Genomic DNA, 19240 nt, shown 5'->3' on the forward strand with positions numbered 1-19240 from the left:
CATCACCCAGTTTCAATAATTATTAACTCTTGGCAACTTTTGTTTCATCTTTAGCCTCACCCACACACCCCTCTTGTATTATTTTGAAGCAAATCTCCAGACATATAATTTCACTGATGAATATTTTGGTACATCTCTCTGAAGGGTAGGGAAGCTGTTTTTCTTTTAAAACATATCCCTTGGCCGGGCGCTGTGGCTCACGCCTGTAATCCTAGCTCTTGGGAGGCCGAGGCGGGCGGATTGCTCAAGGTCAGGAGTTCAAAACCAGCCTGAGCAAGAGTGAGACCCCGTCTCTACTATAAATAGAAAGAAATTAATTGGCCAACTGATATATATATAAAAAATTAGCCGGGCATGGTGGCACATGCCTGTAGTCCCAGCTACTCGGGAGGCTGAGGCAGGAGGATCGCTTGAGCCCAGGAGTTTGAGGTTGCTGTGAGCTAGGCTGACGCCAGGGCACTCACTCTAGCCTGGACAACAAAGTGAGACTCTGTCCCAAAAAAAAAAAAAAAAAAAACAACAAAAAAAAAACATATCCCTAATACTGCTACACATATTCCACCTTCCTGAGCTTCATTTTCTTATTTAGAAAAGGTACATAATGTGATCTATTCTGCAGGGTCTCAGCTACATTTCATACAAAGTGCTTATCCCAGTGCCCCACAATAGTCATGTTGCCTATTGTGATTGTAACACAAATGAGAAATTGTGAATCAGAAAGGACTAGGAGTCTGCATTTCAACACGATGTCAAAGTGATTCTGATGCAGGTGTGGCCATGACCATGTGTTGAGACATGCTGTTCTGGGGTATACAATGATTAATTGCAGCCATCTTTTTAAAACATAAATGGAATCGTGTCATTTTTCAGTGGTTTTCCAGAGCTTTCAGGACACACTCAAATGCATTTATCTTAATACTCAAGGCTCCTCAGGACCGAGAGCCAGTGATTTTCCAATTTTCGTGTGCATCAGGATTACTTGGGCATCCTGTTAAATGCCTGTTCCCAGGTTCTGTACCTAGGGCTTTCAAGGAATCTGTGTGTTTATTAAGTTCCTGGAGACTTCTGATACCAGGACCACACTTTGATGACTTTAGATTAGGCAAGTATGAGATAGAGACAGAGAGAGAGAGAAAGAGAAACAGTGAGTGAGAAAGAAACCTACAGCCACTCCTGGAGGACTGGTTCTCATAGTCTATTTAGAACTTTAGGTCACTGTGCAAAAGTTAGTTAAGCACATGTATGCAAATGCAGACTTTGTCTACACCAGAGGGCAAAAACTGGCAGCCGCAGGCTGAATTAATCTTGCAAATAATCTGTGTGGGCTTTTTGGCCTGCACGGTATTTAATTTCTTTGAATGGTTGCCAAATTTAAAAAATGTGTGGAGATTTCACATTAAAATCTGTATTTTTCAATTTCCTTAAAAGATAAAAAGATCTGATCACAGTTACATTTTCCCATGGCACTATTTGGCTGATAGTGGAAGATGTCCTTGGGTGAGATATATGGCCTCAATTTGACCCTAGTTCCCAATACTTCCCATTCATCACATCTAACCTGTCTTCCTCATTTACATTGGCTGCCTGGTGCTAAGATACTTTTGAATTTGTGATAGGATCTCCTCATGCAGCTGAGGAGTGTGTGTGTGTGTGTGTGTGTGTGTGTGTGTATGTGCGTGTGTGTGATCTGTCCTTGGTAGTGCAGATTAAGGCCAAATCAAAGAAGGGTTTAGTTTGGTCATGACATGTATATCAACAGTACCCATCATGGGAACTCCCATTAATGGAAGTTTCTGCAGATCTCCTCTCGGATGAAAAACCCATCCCAGGAAAAGGTACTCAGAAGATGCTTGCAGCAAGGCAATTGCCCTGGTCACAGCAGTCCATTTCTCTACTCAGGTGATAATGTACAATAGGAAGACCTCCACCAACCAACCACCCAAGGACAGACTTTTACCCAGCCTTGAGGAAATTAAAATGAAGGCCACTCATACCCTTCTCTGAAGGCAACAGAGCACACATAGCTAAAGGCAAAGAGACACACACACACGAATATATGTGCATATAGCGACATATTCTGATAGGCATAAATGAGCATTAAGTACATATATGTTTTACATTAACAAACACACACATGATTTTGGTAGTGCTAGAAAAATCATTCAATAGGATTAAGTGATAGCTTGTGAGAGATTGAAAGAAAATGAATCTAAGAACTCTCTTATTAGTAGTTGCATGAAATAATAGAAAGATCATAGGCTTTGGAGTCAGTCCTACAGTGGCTTTCCTGATGTGTACTGAGTTCTGCAAGTAATGGGCCCAAACTAATAGAAGGGAATCAAATGAAGTTGGCATGATGGTGGTGCACTGAATCAAGATCTAGGGGCCACGAGTGGCTGGTTCCAGATCTCCCATACTCCCGCACCCCTGCTGTTCATCTCGTCACCTCTACTCCCAGGTGAGAAGCATTTTGCACTGGAATCCCCCAACTCACAGGTGACCTGTAGCCATGCCCTGTCGCCTGTGCTCCCCTGGCCTGCTCAGCCTCCTCTCTGCCTCCTTGGAGAGCTTTGCTCTCCTGTCTGGTGGTGCTCTGCCAGGCTGTAGACTTTGCTTGGGATTTACAGGTGCTGAGAATCTGGGCGAGTGCTCTAGCTCTCAGTCACCAGGCTTGCTGTCCCTGGTTAATTTCCCTGCTCGCCAACTGATTCCACCCAGCACATCTGCTCAGACTGTTTATCAAGTGACCTCAAGGGTTTGGAGTCAATGTTCCTGGCCATGGGTCAAACTGAGAATTTGGCTGGGCTTCAGGGGAGCACTCCCCGTGGCCTGTTTTCTCTCCTTCATAGACATCTTCCCTTTTCACGATCCCTCATCCCTTCTGCACAGCCCTGCTATGTGTGGCGTCCCCCTCTCCCAGGCCCACCCGCCTGCACTGTCCCCATTTGAAGTTTCCTTCCTCTCACTTGAGCCAAGACAGCTGCAGCGGCACTGCTCTCAGTCAGCTACCAGGAAGAAAGCCGGCTGGTCTAGCCCTGTCTGGGAGTCAGATCTCTATCTGCCTTTGCATCATCTCGTGGCTGGCTTGCCAGCTCTGTGCCTTTAGATAAGATAGCTGATCTTTCTGAGACTTAGGTAAAGCATTTTTTAAACGCCAGCAATAAAAACTAGTTGTTGGCCTAATTGCCATTTTCTTCCGTAAATAATAACAAAGCCCTTTTGGATTTCTTCCTCTTTTTTCTCCTTGAACTATACATCCTGGAAGCCAAGACTGAATATGTCTTGGCATAAAGACCTGTTTGGTGCATGAAGAGCTGGACTCAAAGAACACAGGACTTAATTAATTCTGGCTTCAATTGCTGGCTGGGTAGCTTTTAGCAAGTTACTCAAACTTTCTGATTCTCCATGACCTCATCATTACAATGGCAATAAAAATACCACCTTCCTCAAGCTTAGGGTTTGGGGAGGATTACAGGAGAGAGAAGGAGTGATCGATCTCTGTGCACTATGAAAATCTGTGCAAATGTTGAACTCGGCTACTGCTATGATGTTACAACCTCTGGCTGGAGAGAAGCCCTTTAATGACTACTTCTTGCACCTGCTTTGTTTCCTTCCTGTTTCCCTGGGGTTGTGGATAAAAGGGAGTGAAGGTCTGTACATGGATGTCTATAGCAGCATTATTCTTAATAGCCAAAAAAAGTGGAAACAACCCACATGTCCATCAACAGATGAATGGATATGTAAATTGTCATACAATGGAATATTATTCAACAATATACAGGAATGAAACAAACCTTGAAAACTTTATGCTAAACGAGAATCCAATCATAAAGGTCACATGTTGTAAGATTCCATTTATATGAAAGGAACAGAACAGGCAAATCCATAGGAGACACAAAGTAGGTCAGTACTTGCCTAGAGCCAGCGGAGGTTTTGTGGGGGTTGGGGAGTGACTGCTAATGGGAAGGGGTTTCTTTGGGGGGTGATGGAATGTTCTAAAATTGATTCTGCTGATGGCTACACAACTCTGATTATAGTAGAAATCGTTGAATTATACACTTTAATGGATAAATTACATGGTATGTGAATTATATTTCAACAAGGCTGTTATATATTTTAAAACAGGAGTAGAGGCCAGGCATATTGGCTCATGCCTGTAATCCCAGAACTTTTGGAGGCTGAGGCAGGAGGATCACTTGAGGCCAAGAGTTAGAAACCAGCCTGAGCAACATAGGGAGAACCCACCTCTACAAAAAAATAGAAAAATTGGCCAGCGGTGTTGACACACACCTGTAGTCCCAGCTACTCAGGAGGCTGAGGCAGGAGGATCCCTTGAGCCCAGGAGTTTGAGGCTGCAGTGATCTATGATCACACCACTGCACTCCAGCCTAGGTGACAGAATGAGACCCAGTCTCTAAAAAAAAGAAGAAGAAGTGGAGATACAATTTTGCTTTTTAACTTTTTCCACCTAGCAGGAGCCCTACAGGGGATCCCCTTGGGGGCTGTTTGGCTGCACTTGAACCTTTGACTTCCTGTCCACCATGGCTGGTTTCCTCCTTGTGCCCTTTGGACAGGCCCATGTGCTTTGTGACAAGCCCCCTTTGCTGGCCCCTGTCATTGGTTCCATTGGACCAAGGACTTCTCTCACAAGTGCCTCCTTCCTGTGCCGTGACATCAAGTGCCTTCATGAGGGCGGGGACCTGCGAAGGGTCTGGTTCCTCTTGGTGCCCCCTGTCATTGTCATTTCTCCAGTACAGTAGATGCAAAATGAGTATTTGTTGAATGAGTGATTATTTAAATAACGAAAGGGTTCCGCTTACGTTTCTCTAAGTATTGAGCTCTAGTATTGCAAGACCATCTAAGGGTTTGTTTCTATCTCAGGGCTTGTAGGAGCCTTACAGGGAGCAGAGGGAGTTCTCATGTAAAGTTCCATCTTTGCAGCATCTCACTGGGACGGGACTGACTGCCGCGTTCAAAGCCACATCAACAGGCCTAGCAGGACAGAGGCCATTATTCACCCCCAGGCCTGCTTAGCCCCCAGAGCCCACCTCTTTACAAGGCCCCTTCTAGCCTAGCAGAACAGGGAGAGCTTTGGAAGGGGAGGTTAGCAGCAGCTGCAAAAGATCAAAAACTGGAGAAGCCCAAAGTCATGACAGATTACTGAAAGACAGGAAATGCATGTCAAGCATCTCCAGCATGGGAAAGTGAGTCACCTGGGTTCCCACCACCTCACCAGGGTCACAGTGAGCTGCACAGCTGGTGTCAAACAGACTCCCCGGCTGGTGACCCCAGCCCTGCTCAGCCCCACTCAAGTGTCACTTCCCCTCTTGGCAAGTTAGAAGCAGCCGGGCCTGGAGCCCAGGGGCTCCACGTGACCACTCAGAACATTGAGCTGCAGCCCCTGGGCCGGGAGGCTTTGCCGAGAATGTTACTGAGTCTAGGGTTCCCTCCCCAGGTAGAAAATCCCCACCAGGCAACGCAGAGAAGACACCACCCATTGCATCATTAAATTATAACAAGCCCTGAAACTCACTCCAGAAGCCCGGGTCTGTTTGTCCTTGCAGTCGGAAGCAAGCGTGTGATTGGCTGGCCAAGCTCGGCCTAGCAGGCCTTATCTCTGGCTGGTTATTATTTGATTAAAGAGGCTTCCTCCTCCTGCGGTGTTTCAAAACTGCACCAGGAGAGTTTGCTGCTGCCAGGGGGACTTTTTCTGAGGTTACTGCCGAGCACCCAAAGTCCTTCAGCCATACAAACGGGAGGAGCCAGACCCCCTTTTTATTCGCCTGCAGCCTGGGGCTGTCTTCTCCAGGGTCTGGAGCTCAGCTCTGCGAATCAACTGGTTGGAAATAATTCCTCAGACACCACAAAGTCAAGGACGCAGGTATCTGCACACCTTGGGGTGGGGGTGGGGGTGGGGGTAATTTCTTGGGATGTCATGCCAGGAGACGCAGGGGTGTGATGGGGGCTGGGGCAGCAAAGTGGGACATGTGAGAGGCAAACAGTGGGAAGAGGGAAGTAGAAGAAAAGAGAACTGGCGATCCCAGGATGCTGGGGAAAGGCAGAGTGAGGCTCTTGGGTGCGAGCTGTGCACAGCTGGAACGAGGTACGAGCACGTTTGTGATGTAGCACCCATGTCTGCATGAGTTTGTTCCCTGTGGAATCCTTCCTGAGGTCTAGCCTCCCCCATGGCCTCCATGTAATCCCTCATCCTGGCTCAGAACCCCAAAGTCCTGAGAGAGTTTTGGACATTTTATGAAAAATCCAATTGCTCTAGCCTGGGACATCCTCAAATCTGATTTGCAAATGGGATGTGGCCTTCCAAGGCTCTGCTTGGTGGTGCAAATCCTTGCACCAATCCTTGTGATGTGGGCTGCAGAGAGATGAGTGGGGCTGAGCGCCTCCTTCATGAGAGTTTGTTGCCCACTTTGTCTGCGCTCTGTGTGTGATGTGCTGCGTCCATTCTCATCCCCACCATGTCCGCATCTCAGCGGTGTTTTCTGAGACTGGGTTGGGCGGACGGAGCTTTGTGTCAAAGGACTCCCTCACTACAGATGAAAGCTGGGCTCCGTGCAGGGCCGACAGGGATTGAACCACCTGGAATGAAGACGGAAGACAGAGGGAAGGACAGACTTCATCTTCTTTAATTTGGCTGGAGGTGGCCGAGGAGGACAGGATGTGATTGCAAAACATGCTCTTGGGGTACCCAGGGATTCCTGAAACTGATTCCTATATGCCTTGTAGGTTAAGAAATAACCTTGCCAATTGCATTTCCTTTCTCCCGTCTTGGTGGCTGTCTTTATTCCCACGTGTTTCCATCTGTGTTGTCTTAACTGTCAAGTGTTTGTATCCAGGGTGTCCTACTTTGTTACCTGCGGTGGAATGACACCCTGGCTGTGCTCCACAGGATGCAGGACACTCTCCCTGATGCCTGCCGTGGTGCCCTCGGGAGCTTTCTCTGCTGGGCTCATTGGGTTTCCTGGGGCTATGCAGAGTCACAGGTGCGAGAGGTTTGTCATAGCGAATTCTGCTCCTCTTTGTAATTTTAAGGGAAATGCCAAGAGGTGGAGGACGAGCCCATTGCAGGGGGTTTATGCTTCCTGGACCTGATTCTTCTTTGCTCTGTTGGGAGCACGTCCTCCCTTTGCCATTGTCCGGGACGCTCCGTGTCCTACGTGCCTCTTGGCCTCTTTTCCTACCTGCTCTGTCTCTGTCTTGCCATTGGATGCTCTTTCAGTCCTTCGCACCCACCACAGGCAAGGCTTATCATGTTTTCTCTTTTGTGCTTGCAGCTTCGCCACTCGTCCCTGCCCCAGGTCTGGCCGGGCGAGCAGATTACTCAGGGCTCCCTCTGAGTAAGCCGCCGCCTCTGCTGGATGTTGGGGCTCCCTGAACTTCCCCTTCCTGGCCCACTAAGCCACTGTCTTATGGCTGCTTGTTCCCGACACATTGCCGCCACCAGACTGACAGCTGTGTGAAGGCAGGGTCTGTGCCCGCCTTGTTCCCGGGCAGGCGCCCAGCCTGGCAACGTCCGGCACCCGGTAGATGCTTACTGGCAATAACAGCCAACATCAACGGAGCGCCTTCCCTCTGCCCAGCACTCCTCCAAGTGCTACACACTTATTAACTCACCTCCACAGCAAGCCGGCGAGGTGGGTGTCAACCCATTTAACAGATGAGCAGACTGTGAGTTAAGGAAAATACCCAACTTAGCACAGTAAAAGGCAGACTTTGGAGCCATGCTTTTACTCCCGTGCTAAATGAGCCAGTGAAGAATGAATGATTTTTTTAAAAACCCATAATATGCTGAAATTTAAAAAAAAAAGAATGGAAGAATGATAGCAGGCTAATGGCGAGAACACGGCGACTCTTTCACATGCTCGGTGGGACCTGTTCACTCAGCTGCGCCCACTGAGTGCCAGCCTCGTGCCAGGCTGGGCAGGTCCTTGAGGACGTGGGGATTAGCCACACAGACCCTGAACTGAGATGCTTTCTGTTCCGAGCTCTGCTTTGTCTGTCATCTTTATCGGGATCTGCTGTCCTGTCCAGCCTCTTACCTGCCTTGGTAGCCAGGTGTAACCTCGTAAGGGCTCCCTTCTAAAGACCCCCAGGGACCTGGAGTTTGGTCCAGCCCTTGAAGGATGCACTTGGGGAAGCCAGCACGGTCCGGGTGTGACTGTGTCTCAGGCATCGCGCTGGTCTCCTTTAGCCTCCTTATGAGGTGGCGGGGTTAGCACCACCTGTGTTTCAGATGGACACGCCAAGGCTGAGACAGCTTAAGTACCATATACCAGGGGCTTCCCCTAGACCCTCGGCGCTGGGCTCAGCGCGCCCTGGTGCCTGGGGCCCTTGAACACTCCTGTCTCTCCACCTGCCTCCCAGGTTGCTGGGTGGGGACTTCCTCCCTGCTTTGGGTCCTCAGCCCCCTCTTCCTTGCCCAGACCCCTGCCCTGGCACCAGCTCTGATGCTGGAGCTCATGGGCCCCACACTTGTGCCTGACTCAGCAAGACAGGCACCACCTGCCCGGGGACCCCAGCTTTGAGCTGCCCTCGGTCCTAAAGTGACCCCTTCCCCTCCCCTCTCTCGGGGAGTGGCTCTGGGGCACCTGGTCCTAGGACATCTCACTGGAAAAAGTCTTCTAAAACAAGGCCGCCAGTTTAAGGGACCCTAGTAAGTCCGTTAATGTTTTGCTGGAAAAGTACAGCTGAGCAAAAGGGTCATTCGCAGCCACAGCTGAATCTTGTTTTCTCCACTTCTTATTTAAATTGTCTAAGCTCTCAGTTCCTCATTTTCAAAATGAGCATAATACTTTCCCCATGGAGTCACTTCGAGAATGGAGAGTCTGTGTTCAACGGCGTCGGCTGTATGCCACTGTGTGCGACACGGGGTGGGGGGTGCAGGGCAGATCGAGGCAGAGAAAGCTCTGCCCTTGCGGGAGTTACAGTCAAACGGAGGTGACAGGCATTAAAAAAAAAGTCACAAAAATAAATAGGTCATTTCCATCTGTGATGAGAGAAAGGACAAAGGACCTAAGCGAGATGCGGCGGGAGCGAGTTGGAAAGGGGCAGTGATGAACCCATAGCATTTGGGCGTTAACACCACCTGGACCCCGCCGGATGCAGTAGGCGTTCAGCATGCGCCTCCCTGGCCAGGGACCTGCTTCTGTCTGCAGCTCAGAGCCTCTGAGAGAGAATAAAACGGGAGTTGGACCGAGTGCTTCCTAAGATGGAGTGCCCATCTCTGGCACGTGACAATTCAATGGCAGGACAGAGCCAGATGAAACGGGGGCCTCTGACCCCCCGTCCAGGGCTCTTGTTCCCCAGCTGCCTCTGCTGATGGAGACAGGCCAGGCCCCAATTCAAGGAAGGTGGGAGAAAGAAGTGTCCAGTCCTGCCTCCTAGAATCCCCTTTCTGTGCCCCCCCTACCCCTCGGCTGGAGCCCAGCACCCTCCCTCCCCTGGGGTCACTGTTTTCAGAATAAAACTCCTAAGTCCCTTCCAAGGAACTGTGTCCTTCCTGTGGACACAGTTCCCTATGTCTTTCCTCTTCAAGTAGCCACATGTCTAGCCCAGCCCGGGCCATGAACTCACCTGGCCGGTGTTCTCCCGTGGTGGAGTTCCGAGAACAGGAAGGCCACGAGGGGGGTGGGGGCTGAGGATTTGGGGATGGGCCCACGTCTGTTCCCTGCTGCCCATGAGTGCTCCCAAGGCTGCCCACTCCGCCTGCCCCCGGGAGCACCGTGTTCCTTTTGCGCTACACACAGTGTCTATTGTGAGCTCTCTGGCCCGGGCACGAGTGAGGCTCTTGCAAAGAGCTAGTTAGCATTTTTTCCAGACGAAGCCAGCAGCTCTGGGAGGTGGTGGGAAGGCTGAGCCTGCAGAGAGTGATGAAAGGAAATGATTAGCCTCAGGCTCCTGAAAGAATGGGGACCTCACTGTCTTCAATCCTCTCCCACCTTTCCTGGGGGTGGGGGCTGCCCCCTTGGCCCCCAGAGGCACATCAATTCTCTCTCCATCCCCTGGTCCCTACCTGGGGCCTCGCTCTTGCCCCAGCTGTCTGTTAGTCAATCCTGCCCCCTTGCTTGCTGGCCACGGGCTTACTGGGACCTCCCAGGGGCACTGGTGTCTCGGCCAGTGTTGCCTGAGCTATAATGGTGGGAAGACGGGTAGGAGCGGAAACTGCAAGGCACACAACTCCTCTTCACGTGAATTCAGGATTTGAAAGCTCCCTGTTTGAGGGGGTTTTCGTTGAGATAGGAACGGAGATGCTATGCAGTCCAACACTACACCAGGAGCATTTCCAAGGTGACTTTGAATAACAGCTTGTACCCCAAGGCAGATTACCCCCAGCAGGTCATAAGCGGAAAATGACAATGTGTTTGCAATGAAAGTTTGCCCTCATTGTTCAGCTTCCAGAACGTGCAGCCTTGCTCACCCCCCACCCACCACGGTGGGACCAGCTCTCTAGCTGCTAGTAGCGTGTCGGATGCACGGATGCACGTTGACAATCCCGAGTGTCTTGCTGAGCTGGCGCTAATTAAAACACTCCGTCACAGCCTCCCCAGCCACAGGGAGCAGAAGCCTTCTCCCGCCCGCTGCGTGCTCTCCTCGGCAGCTGGGCAATTGCTTACAGAGCTTCACGTTCGGCCCACAGCGTAGCTGTGTGTTGGGCTTCAACATCCTGCCAGAAATCAGGTTGGCCAAAAAAACACCCAAAATGAGTCTTGAGAGAAAGTGGCCTCCCTTTCCCTGTGGGCTGGACTTTCTCTGCAGGGAAGAGATGGTTGCTGTGGAACGTAACCCTGAGAGCTGCTGGTCACAGTGTGGATTTTTTCTTTTCTTTTCTTTTCTTTTTTGAGTCAATTCCAAAAAGTGACTATGAGGAACAAGGGCCTGGGAAAATTGAAAACCCTGGGCCTGAGAGCTCTCTAGGACTTGGCAGTGGGAAGCCAGGGGACCGAGGAAGTGGGTGCAGCAGGCAAGAGGCCGGCTTTTCCCCACCCCGGCCCAGCTCCCACGCGGACGTCTGCGGGCGCCATGGGAGAGGAGCGGTGCTTTTGCTCCAAGGTCCCCAGGCGGGTTGTGGGAGCTGCAGCAGTCCGAACCCCAACTGAGCACCTCTTGGGGTACATTTTGGAATCCGTGGGTTGCAGCTCAGGGGCAGCCTGCCGGGTGAGGTGCACCCACCAGGCGAAGGGCACGCACTGTTGTGTAACAGAAAGGGCGCCCTGCAGTCCTTGGATTGCACGGGGCTGTGCGGCAGCACTGTGCATCCCTGGTGTGCTGCCATCACTCCTTCGATGCCTCGCTATGCCGCCATCCCTGCCCCGTGTCACACGACAACAAGCTTCTTGATGCACGGCAACAAGGCATAGCGGCTGCTCTCAAGGAACTCGCAGCCCAGTGGAAGAGACGGGTGATGAGCAGGCAGTGCGGTGTAGTATTGCAGAGTGGAAATGGAGCCCCACCATAGAGCGGAGCCGCGTGTTCACAGCGTAGCCGTGTGTCCCCAGTTCTCCCCACGCCCCTCCCTGCCCTCGCCTTGGAACACCTGTCCCGTTCAAGCTGCGTCTCCAGCCTAGTTCTTCTCCATCCAACTCCAGTGGCCCCTTGACACTCACAGTACCCACGTTCCAGACCGTAGATGGGTGTTGGTCTGCGATGTTTTTTCCACTCTAGGGTGACATAAGAGCTAAGGACAAAGTAGCAAGTGTTTAATACAGACATATGTATTTAATTTGAGAAAATTCCCTTTGTCCTGAGAGTCTATCCTTGATCCCAGCTAACATCGCTGGGATGATCAAGCAATGGTGTTGGTTGATTGACAATTCATGTTTAGTCTGATTTCTGTGTTGTGACTGGGCAGAACAAAGAAGTTAGTGTCCCTTTGTTTACCGCACTGTGATAGCTCACAGTCTGGGAAGCACCATCCAACAGGCTGCTCCAACACCCAAGGCCAAACCCAAGCCCTTGGTGTGTCCTTGTTAGTTTCCGATTTCCCAGTGTGTAGCAGAGTGGCAGAGTTGATGTATTCAAACTCCACTCGCTTCCCCAAGACACTTAGCTGACTGTGGCAGCCAAATCCTTAAATAGAAACTACTGTTTTCTTGGCGTCCCAGGCTCTTGTATGTTTAATGCCCCAAGTATCTGCTTTCTGGGCCAAACTCATGAAAATCTAAAGGGGAATTATCCGTCTCAGAAAGCAGTTGTAATGGAAATAAAAGCCATTAGTACTCAGTGTTATCAGGATGTTTAATTTTTCATTGATATTTCAAGATAAAAGTTGATCTTCGAAGTTGCGTGAAACTCAGGTCACCAGCTTCCACTTACATGCAGCTTAGAGACTGCTGCAAAAGATGCCAGTAACCCTGGTTTGGGATAGCCCAATTTTAGGGGTCCTTTATTCACCTGCCTAGGTTAGAGGATCTTGCGGTCATCAGATCTGCTCTGGTTAAATGGATCCCCTAATGCATCTGGCTATCCTGACATTTTAGATATGGTCCAGGGCACTGGAAGTCCCCCAGAAAGCTTGATGGATAGAAGAAAATGTCTACTAAGCAAGCCAAATCCCAAGAATGCAAGTGGTGAAGTCCAAGTTCTTGGGCTTTAGTGGAATGTTTCTGTGTTAAAAGTTGTTTAAAATAAGCAAGTCATGCTAAGCTTAGATATTCAGCCACAAGGGTGGGGTTTGCTTTACATCTGTTTGCAATGTTGGCTTCATTCTGTGACAGCAATTGCAAAGTGGATTCCTGTGCTTGGATGGAGTGCTTCCTGAGGTCAGGGATATGCTTTGTGATGTTGTTGGAGATGATGACACCCCCTTTTCCCTCTGCCCATCTCTCCTTTGGGACCCAATGCATCTCCTGGCACACAGGAGGCCAAAAAATGGTTGCTGGTGACAATGAGAATTCAAATAACTAATACATTTTAGAGAGAATCAGTTTCTACCTTGATCTTAGTTATTAATATTTTTAACTTGCCTGTTTAGTTATTAAAAGAAACCTGTCTTTGGCTAGATCATTGTGTTTGGTTTGCATTTCTTAGAAAAGGAAGGAGTGGGAACATGAGCAGCAAAGGCCTCTAGGGGAACATTCTGTGTTCCCTGTCTCTGAATCCTCTGGAACGTGGCTCTGGTTGCTTATTTCGGGGTTGCTTCAGGCTGCAGAGCAACAGGTGTGTCCACTTGAACTTACATGATTGTGCTTGGTTTGCCTGGACTCTCCTGCCAACACAATCTTTCCTACTGAACACATTCCTCTTGCAGCAGGCAGCTCATCAGCTTCAGGTCATGGCAAGAACATCATAGAAGGTTTCAGGGGATGTTTCTCATCAAGGCTCTGCCAGCTGCATGGCTCTGGGAAAGTCTCTTTATCTCTCTGGGTTTGCTTTCCTTATCTGTACTATGTGTTGTATTAGATCAGAATCTCTCAACCTCAGCACTATGGACGTTATGGGTCAGACAATTCTTTATTGTGGGACTGTCCTGTGCATTGTAGGATGTTGAGCAGGGTTCTGGTCTCGATCCACTAGATGCCAATAGGACCCCTCCCTTCATGTGTGACAACCAAAAATATCTCCAGACATTTCCAAATGTCCCCTGGGGGCACAGTCACTCCCAGCTGACAACCATTGGATCAGATGTTATCTACCTGAGTTTGAGAAACCCACATTAAGAGTTGTGAATACATCCTATTTTATTGAGCTTCTAAGTGCTGGGCACTGTATTCGGCTTTGCTGCTTAAACATCTGTTTCCAGATATTCTATTGAGAAAGTCCACCTACTTCATGAAAATCAGAATTAGAGCTAAGCTGGCATCTGCATGGGCATGGAAGTAGAGTGGAAAAAAGAGATAGAATTCCTGTTGAGAGTCTTACTAGCCATGTAGCCTCAGTTTTCTCATCTATGAAACACCAGATTTTCACATTGTTGTCAGGACCTAATGCTCAGGGTGTAGGAAAGCAACTGGATCATAGCTCACGTGCAGTAATTAAACTTGTTCCCCTTTGGCTCTCCTATCTCTGAGGCGGTCAGATCTACAAAAGCCATTAGCTTTGCCAGTGTTGCTCTGCTCTTTCCACAAACCTACCCTTTGCTCCCCACCTGTCCCCCAGCTCCCTCCCTGGTCAGGCCAGCATGATATGTCATTTAAAAAACTGCCAGGGGAGGGGGGCAGGTATATACATACATAATGAGTGAGATGTGCACCATCTGGGGGATGGTCATGATGGAGACTCAGACTTGTGGGGGGAGGGGGGGAAATGGGCATTTATTGAAACCTTAAAATCTGTACCCCCATAATATGCCGAAATAAAAAAAAACCCAAAGGTTTGTTTCAAAAAGAGCCCCTCCACCTGTTATATAACCAGATTGTCGGTTTGGGTCACTTTTGCAGGGGTGAACTGTCTTTATAAAAAAAAAAATTTTTTTTCCAATAACCAGAAATTTGCAGACACCATTGCCATTTGTTTGCTTGTGTGGGACAATGACAACAGGGCAAGGGAAGTCCTACTAAGTGCGTTACCAGCACTGCTCCACCTGGGGCGCTGATTGGGGTCTTATCGCCTCCCCTGGGTTCTCAGGGTCTTGAGGACTCGTGGGCATCTTCAGCAGCTGCCGCACCGTCTGCTCCAGGGAAAATGTCTTGGTACGTGGTAGCCTGGCATGAGGAGAGGCAGTGTGGTGCAGTGGTCGGGAGTTCAGGCCAAGGGAGTTTGAAGCTGCATTCTCCTCCTGGTCAGACCCTGGCCTGGGCCTGCAGGGGACATGAAGACAGTGTCGTTCTTGAAAAAGTAGGCTCAGGCTCAAATCCCAACTTTGCCACCTACTCCCCGTGTGGCTTTGGGAAACGTATGTCTCCTTCCTGAACTCCAGCTTCCTGTCATGCCCAAGAAGTCTGTCACCACGAGGGTCCTTCCCTCACTGGGCAGTTGTGAGAATTAAATCATAGAAATCATGGGAAGCAGGTGGCACATTCTGATAAATACTAAGTGTTCAATAGAAATTCATTATTATAGATAATATGTATCATCTTAAATGGTAATTATAAACAATAATAAATACAATAGATGTGAAATAGACAATGAAAAGTGGAAGTTTGGGTGAATGAAAAGGCTTCAGGTTGATTCATTCTGTTACTGATAACAAAATAGGCTCAAAAAGGCACACAGCAGGGAGGGGTAGCCAGGCCCTCCGTGCTGGCTCATGGCAGAGCTGGGGCACGTGCCACATCTCTAGAGTCCCCTGCAGATGCTAGTTCCATCATGCCGGGGGCCGCTTTCCTGCTCAAACATTTAAAACCTGTGTTTAGAAAATTGCACAAAAATTGAGGAAAATAAGCTTTAAGAGGGCCTGGTGCAGTGGCTCACACCTGTAATCTTAGCCCTGTGGGAGGCCGAGGCGGGAGGATCACTTGAGCTTAAGAGTTCGAGACCAGCCTGAGCAATAGCCAGACCCTGTTTCTACTAAAAATAGAAAAATTAGCTGGGCATGGTGGCCTGCAGTCCCAGCTACTGGGGAAACTGAGGCAGGAGGATCACTTGAGCCCAGGAGTTTGAGATTGCAGTGAGCTATGATGATGCCACGGCACTCTAGCCCAGGGTGACAGAGTGAGATTCTGTCTCAAAACAGTAAAAAAGAACCATGTGATTTTTGCTGAGGAAATCTTTCTTGTAGGCTGCTTCTTGAGGGACTCTTTCTTCAGAGGGAAGAAGAGGGAAATGGATATTTTGTCTAATACGTTTCTAATTACCTAGAGCTACCCCAGAGAAGGGAGTTCCGATTTTCTATCTTAGCTACATGGAGCAGGAAGAGGAGACTGAGTGTATCATTGTCTCTCTCTCTCAATCTCTCTCTTTCTCACAAACACACACACACACACATACATACACACACACACACACACACACACACATACACACACACATACACACACATACACACATACACACACATACACACACACACACACACACACACACACACACACACACACACACAGAGGAAGTTCCGTGTCTCTTTCCCAGCAAATGCTGAGAGGAGGCCCCATCCTTCCCACTGCAGCCTACCCTAGCCCGTTGCTAATGTGCAACTGAGCATTACTGAAACCACCTATTTGTCCTTTGGTCTCCCACCTTCTCAAAGTTCAGCCCTTGCCGCCCAGCCCAGGCTCAAGGGACTGGTGAATTGATATTTTGCTTTAATGCTGATATTCAGTCTCCAGAGCCACTCAGAATCACTAACAAGGGAGCACAAACAAATAATGGTCACCTTCCCACAGTGAGATCTGGAGAGATTTCTCTGTGCTGGCTCCGACTTGTGATTCATATCTCGTCTTTCACCTCTGGCCAATAACTCATTAATTTGCTTGAGAAGGAAATACTGAAGTGTTCAGGCGCACTGGTTAAAAGAGGAAGGGGTTGAATAGAGTGACTCAGGACTTTTTCCTTCAATATTGACTATTTTAGACCTGCTTGGAATGAAAATTTATGTAGGTTTGTTAGGGCGTTGGCATGTGAAACCATGTGTGATTACAATAGGAATGGAACTTGGCTTAAAATGGAATGAATTATTTGGATTAAACTCTACTGTAATCTTAAGTGATGGTTATAATTCAGTCAAAAGGTTGAATCAGTAGAGTCATCATTCCTATCAGAACCCTATCTCCTATTTTGACTTTTGTTTTTGATACAGAGTCTCAGTCTGTTGCCTGGGCTAGAGTGCCGTGGTGTCAACCTAGCTCACAGCAACCTCAAACTCCTGGGCTCAAGCAATCCTTCTGCCTCAGCCTCCCGAGTAGCTGGAACTACAGGCATTGCACTACCATGCCCAGCTAATTTTTTCTATATATTTTTAGTTGGTCAATTAATTTCTTTCTATTTTTAGTAGATATGGGGATCTCGCTCTTGCTCAGGCTGGTTTCGAACTCCTGACCTTGAGCGATCCTCCCGACTTGGCCTCCCAGAGTGCTAGGATTACAGGCGTGAGCCACGGTGCCCAGCCCTATTTTGACTTCTTTAAACTTCACAGTTTATCCACCTGCTGCTGTCTTCCTTATTTGAGAGGTCTCACCATGCACAAGCACATATTTTAATGCTTTTCTTTTACTCCCCCCCAACCCCACCTTTTAACCTTTTTCTAGCATAGCATGTATAGAATGATGACTTAAAGGAGGGCTTGGCAAACTAAGGCCCCTGGGCCAAATCCTGCCTACCACCTGCTTGGTAAATAAAGTTTTACTGGTGCAGGGTCACATGGATTTGCTTATGTGTTGTCTATGGCTGCTTTTGCAATACAACAGGATTGAGTAGTTGTGACAGAGACCGTATAGCCTGCAAAGCCTGAAATATTTACCATCTGGCCTTTTATAGAAAAAATGTGCTGATTCTTAACTTAGAATACGAGGTTGGAGTCAAACATGTCTGGGTTCAGATCAGGTCTTGGTTCCTTGCTCGCTGTGACACTGGGAAAGTCACGTAACCTCCCTGTGAAACCTAGAATATGTTATGGGGATAATAGATAAATTCCTATCTTGGAGTGTTGCTGTGAGAATGCAGCCAGAGAGTATTTGCACAAACCTATAGCCCTGGGCCTGGCGCAGAGTAAATGCCCAATAAACGGTAGCTATGATGATGGTCATTCCTGCCTTTATCCAACAAATGTGCATTTAGTGCTCTCTCTGTGCTAGGCCTGGGGGCTACAGCAGTGATGGAGACACAGGGAGTCCCTGCTCTCGGGGAACTGTCTTCCTCACTTTCTAATGGGGACGTCAGATAATGATCAAGAAAATAAACCAACAGGTTATTTTTAGAGAGTGGTAAGTGCTATAAATAAAATAAAATAGGATGAAATGGAAGAAAGTGACAAGGCAAGGGACAGTTGCTAACAGAGCCAAGTTCTAAAAATAAGAATTAGCCATGGAAATATCTAGAGAAGGAATGTTCCTGGCAGAAGGGACCATAGGCACTGAGGCCCTGAGCCTGGTGTGAACTTGGGATGGTCCAGGAACAGAGAGATGGCCTTGGGGATCAGGGCAGAGTGAGGGGTGGAGAGTGGTAGAGGGTGAGGGAGGAGAGGCGGGCAGGGGTGAGGCCGTGTCACAGCTTGTAGGCTCGGGGAAGACAGTTGGGCTCAGAGGCGGAGGTGCAATCTGAGACCATGATGAGGCAGAAATGTAACCAGGTCCTTGGCCTCATTCTGTGATCTTTGTTGTCAGTTTTAGTCTCCCTCTTTCGTCTGTGGCACTGGTGCCTGTTGGAAGCAGGAATGAGTGGGGTCCTAGTGGCAGGTGTTGGCTGCGATAAGCCCGTCACATCTCACTTGGGCTTTTCTCCTCATGGTGCCCCCGACTCACCAGGCAGATCTGGCCAATCCTCTTTGAAATCATTCCTTATCAGAAGCTTTTAATGCTTCTCCAGGTGGAGCACTTAAGGTGAAAATCAGTTAATGTAATCTCAAAAGGCTAATAAATTTCCAGCAACATAAGACCACCAGATAAGCATTTTGTCCCTAGGGTCACTCACAATTCACAGCTCAGGTCCTGTAATTAGCATTTCTTTTTTGCCTAAATCATTAAACAGGCGGGAAGAGCCCCAGTGATAATATTTTACCTGTTGGAGGTTTAAAAGAAGGCTTTAGATATAATCAGTTACTCAGACTGCTTCCAGAGTTGCTAATAATAGCCATGCGGTACTCACAGTAGCAAAGCAGTACTGCATACTTGGCTCACTCAGAGGGAAGAGTATACCTGTGGTTTCCCTACCTTTACCCATTTTGGATAACTCCTCCTCCTCTTTTTGTTCTCCTTTTCATTCTTCTTCTTCATCATCATCAAAACCTTTTATAGAGGCCGGGTGCAGTGGGTCACACCTGAAATCCTAGCACTCTGAGAGGCCGAGGCGGGAGGGTCGCTTGAGGTCAGAAGTTTGAGACCAGGCTGAGCAAAAGCGAGACCCTGTTTCTACTAAAAATAGAAAAATTAACAGTGCAACTAAAAATAGAAACAAAAAATTAGCTAAGCATGGTGGTGCATGCCTGTAGTACCAGCTACTCAGGAGGCTGAGGCAGGAGGATCCCTTGAGCCCAAGAGTTTGAGGTTGCTGTGAGCTAGGCTGACGCCACGGCACTCTAGACCGGGCAACAGAGTGAGACTCTGTCTCAAAAACAAACCAACCAACCAAAACACTTTTATTGAAAGTATTTAGCTCACTAATATAATTAATACTTCCTTTACAATGTACAAATATG

General features: G+C 48.6%; 1 protein-coding gene across 1 annotated transcript in view; it reads left to right on the forward strand.

The window, feature by feature from the left end:
* Positions 1–5657: 5657 nt before the first annotated feature.
* Positions 5658–19240, forward strand: part of GPAM (glycerol-3-phosphate acyltransferase, mitochondrial) — a 63681-nt gene continuing 50098 nt past the window's right edge. The window contains exon 1 of the mRNA XM_012771569.3: positions 5658–5881. The gene's annotated coding sequence lies outside the window, so the exon portion shown is untranslated. The remainder of the gene's footprint in view (positions 5882–19240) is intronic.

Source organism: Microcebus murinus, chromosome 14 (genome assembly GCF_040939455.1).
Source record: "Microcebus murinus isolate Inina chromosome 14, M.murinus_Inina_mat1.0, whole genome shotgun sequence".
NCBI lineage: Eukaryota > Metazoa > Chordata > Mammalia > Primates > Cheirogaleidae > Microcebus > Microcebus murinus.